Source organism: Pristis pectinata, chromosome 16 (assembly GCF_009764475.1).
Source record: "Pristis pectinata isolate sPriPec2 chromosome 16, sPriPec2.1.pri, whole genome shotgun sequence".
Classification (NCBI taxonomy): domain Eukaryota; kingdom Metazoa; phylum Chordata; class Chondrichthyes; order Rhinopristiformes; family Pristidae; genus Pristis; species Pristis pectinata.
The window spans coordinates 26,155,241-26,163,516 of record NC_067420.1 but is presented as its reverse complement, the minus strand read 5'-3'; positions in this window follow the sequence as shown (position 1 = coordinate 26,163,516).

The following is an 8,276-nucleotide window of genomic DNA, read 5'->3' as shown; positions in this document are numbered from 1 at the left end:
ACTAGTGTGCTGAGGACCTGTTTCCATGCTGTATGACTCTATGACACACTGGTGTGGAAGTTGCTATCATTACTACAAACCTTTTCATATTTCAACTGGAAGGTTGGTACTGTCATTGTAAGGTTGTTTACTATCTTGTGAACATTCTCTCTGCTTGTTTTGCTCTTAAATGCCCACCCCTGAGGGACTCCTAGTAGAGGCAGTGACATTTGTTGGAAGGTTACATGCTAAGGTCACACATCTGCTCTACTTAGCTCATTCTCTAGGACACCCCTCTTCTGCAGGAATTGAAAGGGACAGAATTATATAACGAAGCATATTGAGAAATGAAGGTTTGGGCATTGCTCAGATCCACTTCTTGCAAACTCACTGAAACACATGCTTCTACCATTGGTGCCTCATCAGTTATGCAATCAATGAAATAGCTTAACAAGAACCTCAATTGAGTCTCACGCTGGATTCTCATTGCTGGATGTGTGTGCCCTTCTCTGGCTTGTAACGTATCTCACTGCCTACTGAATGAGCTTGTGTGGAAATTTTTGTAAATAGGGCCTTTTTAAGATATTACCTTATATCCACACCTACTCATCCACTCTCAACCCAATGTGGATTGGTATTGGTATTGGTTTATTATTGTCACTTGTACCAAGGTACAGTGAAAAACTTGTTTTGCATACCGTTCGTACAGATCAATTCATTATACAGTGCATTGAGGTAGTACAGGTAAAAACAATAACAGTACAGAGTAAAATGTCACAGCTGCAGGGAAGTGCAGTGCAGGTAGACAATAAGGTGCAAGGTCATAACAAGGTAGATTGTGAGGTCAAGATTTCATCTCATCGTATAAGGGAACAGTTCAATAGTCTTATCACAGTGGGATAGAAGCTGTCCTTGAGCCTGGTGGTACGTGCCCTCAGGCTCCTGTACCTTCTGCCTGATGGGAGAGGAGAGAAGACAGAATGACCCGGGTGGGTGGGGTCTTTGATTATGTTGCTCAGGCGACCCACCACTAGACTCCAGTCAATCGCATGACTGGCCCTCGATGCCCCAAAGCTATTTCCAATGTCATGAATAGCCACTATTCCAATAGGCTGACACAATCACTAAAATCTTGATTATGACAACCCTCTAATTCAATGTCTAACCCTCTTTAACCCTCTGGGCTCCCTTCAACCTCTTTCAACCCCCAACTGGTAACCTCTGCCACTGAAGGGATGATATTCCAGTCACACAATACCATCATTTGTTTTAACAAACATAAAATGTGAAATATTATTTTTAAGATAGGTCAAAACTTACTATTTTTTAAAACAAAATGATTTAATCCCATCAATTTTTTTATTGGGGGATCCTGATTATAAAAGTCAGTTACAAATTGGAATGTTGTCTTTTTTCAAAGTTTGAGACGTGCATTCAATAAATGTAGTCAAATTCTGATTGTTATTCAGTTGTTGGAGTATTTGATGAAGTTTCATGTTAATTTTAAGATATTGTGCTGTTGTGGACATCATGATTTTTCCAATTCTTAAGTGGAAATCTTGCACTGAATCAACATGGACTCCATTTTAACATCAATCAAATGCATTCAGTCCCTCTGCAACAGTTACTCCTCAGGTGCTTAGAGATTTATCCATTCATGTCCCTGTACAAAAAAGAAAACTTTCATATAAATCATCAAATTGCATGTTATGTTCATTTTAGAGTTATACACCTGGATGGGAAATTTACATGGCACTTTCATCCCAAGAACATTATGTCTTCTGGTGCTCTTCAGGGGAAAACAGACTTTGAATGGATAGCTTTTGGAAACTTCAACTTAATCACAATCAAATGATCAGAATCAGAATCAGGTTTATTATCACTGACATATGTCGTGAAATTTGTTGTTTTGTGGCAGCAGTACAGTGCAAGACATAAAGACATAAAAATTACCATGTTACAAAAGTAAATAAATAGTGCAAAAGAGGAATAATGAGGTAGTGTTCATGGGTTGATGGACCGTTCAGAAATCTGATGGCAGAGGGGAAGAAGCTGTGGGTCTTCAGGCTCCTGTACTTCCTCCTGCATGGTTGTAACATGAAGAGGACATGTCCCGGGTGGTGAGGGTCCTTAATGCTGCTTTCTTGAGGCACCACCTCATGAAGATGTCCTCAATGGTGGGGGGGGATTGTGACTCTGATGGAGCTGGCTGAGTCTACAACCCTCTTCAACCTCTTTCGATCCTGAATATTGGAGCTTCCTTACCAGGCGGTGATGCAATCAGTCAGAATGCTCTTTTGTGACATACCAAATTTCCTAAAACTCCTAATGAAGTAGAGCCGCTGGCATGCCTTCTTCATGATTGCATCAATGCATTGGGCCCAGGATAGATCCTCTGAGATGTTGATGTCCAGGAACTTGAAGCTGCTCACCCTTTCCACCACTGATCCCTCAATGAGGACTGGTGTGTGTTCTCCCGACTTCCCCTTCCTGAAGTTCACAATCAATTCCTCAGTCTTGCTGACATTGAGTGCGAGGTTGTTGTTGCAATACCACTCAAACAACTGATCTATCTTGCTCCTGTACGCCTCCCCATCACCATCAAGATTCTGCCAACAACAGTGGTGTCATTGGCAAATTTATAGATGGCTTTTGAGCTGTGCCTAGCCACACAGTCATGAGTGTAGAGAGAGTAGAGCAGTAGGCTAAGCATGCATCCGTGAAGTGCGTCTCTGTTGATTGTCAGCGAGGAGGAGATGTTACTAACAATACAAAGTGACTGTGGTCTCCTGATAAGGAAGTTGAAGATCCAGTTGCAGAGGGAGGTACAGAGGCCCAGGTTTTACTGTTTGTTGATTAGTACTGAGGGGATGATGGTGTTTGAATGCAAGCTGTAATCAATAAACAGTGGCCTGACGTATGTTTTGCTGTGGTCTAGGTGCACCAAAGCCGAGTGGAGAGCCAGTGAGATTGCATCGACTGTAGATCTGTTGTGGCAGTAGGCAAATTGCAGCGGGTCCAGGTCCTTGCTCAGGCAGGAGTTAATTCTAGCCATGACCAACCTCTCAAAGCACTTCGTCGTAGTAGATGTGAGTGCTACCAGGCAATAGTTGTTGAGGCAGCTCACCCTGCTCTTCTTGGGCACCAGTATGATTGATGCCCTTTTGAAGCAGATAGGAACCTCCAACTGCAGCAGTGAGAGGTTGAAGATGTCCTTGAAGACTTCAGCCAGTTGGTCGCACAGGTTTTTAGTACCTAGCCAAGTACACTGTCAAGGCCTGACGCCTTGCAAGGGTTCACCCTCTTGAAGGATGTTCTGACGTTGGCCTCCGAGACAGAGACCACAGGGTCATCAGATGCTGTGGGGATTTGCATGTGTAGTGTTATTCTCCCTTTCAAAGTGTGCATAAAAGGCATTGAGCTCATTGGGAGTGAAGCATCACTGCCATTTATGCTGTTAGGTTTCAAGCAAACCCTGCCACAGCCATTGTGTATCCAATTGTGTCTCTAACTTCCCACGGAATTGCCTTTTCGCTCTCATGATGCCTTCTGTAGTTCGTACTTGGACTTCTTGTAGGATACTGGATCGCTGGTCTTGAACACCACAGATCTAGCCCTCAGCAGACTGCGAATCTCTTGGTTCAAACAGGGCTTCTGGTTTGGGGAAACTCAGTAAGTTCTCAACGGCGCACACTCATCCACACAGGTCTCGATGTTGGTGATGGCTGTGGCATATTCATTCAGATCCGAAGATGAATCCTTGAATATGGTCCTGTCCACCGATTCAAAGCAGTCCTGTAAACGATCCTCCACCTCTCTTGACCATACCTTCGCAGTCCTCACCACTGGTGCTGCGGTCTTCAGTCTCTGCCTATATGTCGGGAGTAGAAGTACAGCCAGGTGATCGGACTTGCCAAAGTGCGGGCACAGGATGGCATGGTAAGCGTTCTTGATGGTGGTGTAGCAGTGATCGAGTGTGTTGACTCCTCTGGTTCTGCAGGTGACTTGTTGGTGGTAGTTCATCAGACACTTCCTGGTCGAAGTCCCCCGTGATGATCAGGAAGGCATCAGGGTGTGCTGTCTTATGACTGTTGATCACAGTGCTCAGCTCCTCCAGTGCCAGCTTGACATTTGCCAGGTGTGGAATGTACACCCTTACCGGGATGATGGCGGAGAACTCCCTCGGCAGGTAGGACGGATGACAATTGACTGCCAGATGTTCCAGGGCGGGGGAGCAGAACTGAGACAGAGCTGTCACAACTGGCATCTCCATGCAACACTCAGAACCTGTGAGGGATCACCTACAATGAGGCACCCCTGAGGAATGGAAACTCATTTTTGATGCTCAAATTAATTAGGTGAGGTTTCTTTTTATGTATGTTCTGATATTTTTAAAAACAAATTATCTGTTTAATGCCTCATTAAATCTTCATGTTATAGGGATTATACTGGAGTTTTGAAAAAAGTTAGCTAAAGCAGCAGAAAGATTAAGCAGTGAAATATGTATACAATCAACCAGCAGCTTGGCATTTGCTTATAGCGTCTATAATCTTAAGCACTGTGATAATTTGCATATCGCATGAAGTCTGCAGTGAACATATTCAGTACTTTTGATCGCATGTCTTTTGGAAGCAGCAAGTGTTGAATTTTTATGTCTTTGGGAATTGTTGCCACACAATCTTTATCTTCTTCATGCCATTGGATGCTAGGAGTATCCTGAGCAATTCACCCACAATTAGTATCATATTTAGGATCATTCATTCATTCATTCTTTATCGGGCCTGCTTACAGCATGAACTGAGTGCCAACATAAGAGGGAGACAAATGCCTCATCCTTACTACTATTCTCAACTTATCACACAGTGTTACATGCAAGCAGTACATACTGGAAGAGAAAATTGGATAGCACTTAAAATGCCTGCTTGAGTTCCAATGCACAATTAAGCATCCCCATTCAATCTGGTGCAAAATTTACAAATCATTCATCTTTCCTTCTCATTATCTAATTTCAGCTTCCGGACAGTACTAACTGTGCAATTTATTGACTAAAGACATATCGACAGGGTCTTTATTTGGCGAGTCACCTTCATCAACTGAAGGTTACCAGCACTAACTGAAGCACTTTTTAAAGGAAAGTTGCTTTTTGCAACAAGTGGTGGAAATTATTCTACAGGTATTGGACATGCAATAGAGCCATGGCTGAGTATGAACAAGAGGGGCACAGTGTCTTTCAGACACTACTCTGGACTCATTGGCTGCTGTGGTATAGGAGGCTCTTTCTGCACCCCCCAGCTTCGGAACTCTAGCAGTGATTAGCAAGTGTTACCTCCTCCAGAGATTAGAGAATATTACCTCAATTAACAACAAAGAAAATAGCCAGTGGAGCTGCAAATAATTGGGGGCCCTATTATTAGGTTTGGCAGCAAAGTTCTTCCTTCTGTTAGTTAGTCTCATTTTGAGTGATTAACACGCAGCAATAACCAAATTATCAGAAAGACTAATATCATCAACTACATTCTCTGCATATTTGCAATGTAGATGTGCAAATGATACATGTGCTACCATACTAGCAATTTGCTGGGTTAAGTTAAAGGTTTGTGCCTGCAACCTAGGAGTCAAATAAACTAATCCTCCAGAGTTCAATTTCATAGCCATTTAACATATTAACCCTGAATCCTTAGTTGATAATTACTTTCCCCAAAAAAGTGAATAAATATGATAAAAAGTTTTCCGTTGTTTAATAGTGCCATTAATTAATGGACAATTAATATTTTTAATTGCAATTAGTTATTTTAATTCCTTGGTGGTCCTAATTTTAAGGTAGGTTTGTTTTTTTGTTATAGTTTGTCCATTGTTTTGCCACAGCTGAACGCAATAATTTCCTTTTGCTATTTGCTCTTGTTTACACACTCCATCCCTCTGTTACTAATCTAATATTCAGGTGTATCCCATCACACCTACCTTCTAAACCTCTGCTCTCTGAATCGATCAGTTCCTTTGCCAACTGCTTTCATATTCTAGTTCAAATCTCATTCTTTTTTCCTTCTTGCTAAATGCACACTTTTTTCTATTGCTATGCAAGATTCTTAGTGTTAGAGACTCAGACATTGATAGCAGGGAATAATTAATGAAAGATTTAAATTAAATTGGTTTGCATTCATTTCATCATGAGAATCTTTCAGAGCACTTCATTAATAGGTACAATGTATATTTTGTAGTCAGGTTAAATTAGAACCTGTTTACTCTAGGGTGAAACAAGAAGTGATGAAGACTTCTTGTGAAATGTTACATAAAGACTGAACAAACTCCCATTAAAAAAAATCAATCACTGACAATCAGAAAAATATTCTAATTTCCCCATGCTGATTTTGTCAGTCAATTTTAATCCTTTTTCCCATAGATGCAACTGTTCCAAGTTTTAAAATGTGCCTTGTGTGAACTCCAAGCCACTGCTGAACATAATGTATCTTCTGCAATTGTGAGCTGGCTAAGTTTATTGTTTCTGAGAATTCAAAGATCTACAGCACGATACTGCAAAGAGAAGGGACTTCGGCCTTCATGGCTCTTTGACAGAACAATCATGTTAGTCCCTCTCTTTTTGCCTTTTTACACTGCCCTGTAAATTACAGTTCTTCTTGTGGAAGAGCAGGATTCTATGAACATAATTTCTGCTTGTTTCGTTTGTATCACAAACAGAAGAATCATTATATGAATGAACATATTATAATTTTCCCCTAAATGATATACCACTAAAGAACAATAGAGTACCATGAACATGACGTAGCATTCTGCCGATCTTGTTTAAGATTTACAATGTCAGGCAAATTCATTTTCTAAGAGATGAACATGTACAAATGTAACAGCCATAACATAAACATATAATTACAGTCGACAACCTTCCTTATAACTCCTTGGATAGACAAGCTAATAAGCAGATTGCAGCTTCATGAACTAAGCTAATTCTTTGTAATTAACTTTTAAATATAGACAGAATTTTTTGTTTCCATCTGGCTCTCAGGCTTTTCTGAGATTTCAAACTGGTGCTCTCATGGGATTTTCCAAACATATTTTAACTTCAAATAGAATCAGTACTTTGCATTCCAGAAGAGAGTAAGGGAAATTTTCTGAATTTGTGAAAATGTAGCTCCTCAAATTTAAAGTTAAACGTAAATTGAAAATATTGTTCAAGTCTGAACTTACTCCACTTTCTAACCCATCCACACTGAAAGTTGGAATTGTATATTAGGATTAGTTTGGTGCAACATTTTATCTCAGGTAGCCAAAATTGCTAGGTGGTTCTAGTTTGCTCTGGCCATAATTCCAGTCAGACTGCACTTTTCCCCTAACTCCCACCTTCAATATTTCTCAGCTGGACATCAAGGCCAAATTTGGCAACATTCTGGATTGGAGGATATTTGAAATGTGCCACCAATATTTAGTGGACATGACCTTCCCCGACCTTGCATAATCCAGCATGGTCAGTGTTGTTGACGTAATCTTGGTATAATTACCAGGATGCGGGATGATTAGCCTGAGTAATTTTTGGGCTTTTAAATATTATGATTGGGATTGAAGAGACTGTCACCAAATCAAAGTAGTAGAAGGAATGTCAAGCATCTCCTGTCCTATCTGAAAGTCTGCAGTTCTCAGATTAATTCATTAGTAACGTCAGAACCTACAAAACATGAGTAGAAGCAAGTCACCTCCAATCCCGAGGAACTGCCACAGAAAGTCAACGTGACCATTCAACATGTTTGAAGTTAACACACTAGTAAGGTTACCACTAAAATGACACTATTAGATACAAAACTTGATTGCTTTATAGAAAGTATACATAGCATCTGGAAAACTTTCATGAAGTGCCTTCATATCTTGTTTTGTTTTGGGTGGCAAGATAAGACTAAGAACAATGATGTACTGGTGTGTGCTTGCAGCACCACCATTCAAGCAGCCTAGAATGGTCAATGTAGTAACGTGAAATCAGGTAGTTTCTGGAGAATTGGTAAATAGCAGAAAATTATGTATTCGGCAACAAGGACACACAAGGTTTAAGAAGGTCGTTAATTCTAGGGCAAAACTTGGACACAGAGATGACAACAATGTGTTGAAATATAGAAGCAGAGAAGTACTTTATGCGACAGCAGGATCAGCCTCACAGGAATTAATGGGGATGCCTTTAGGAATGTATGTTGAGTCATGCAGTAAATGTCTGTCATATATTTGCCTGTATTATATATAAACATTGTATAAATGTTTTAATTTTGGTCATTAGAAACTTTTGAAACACAGCACAATAC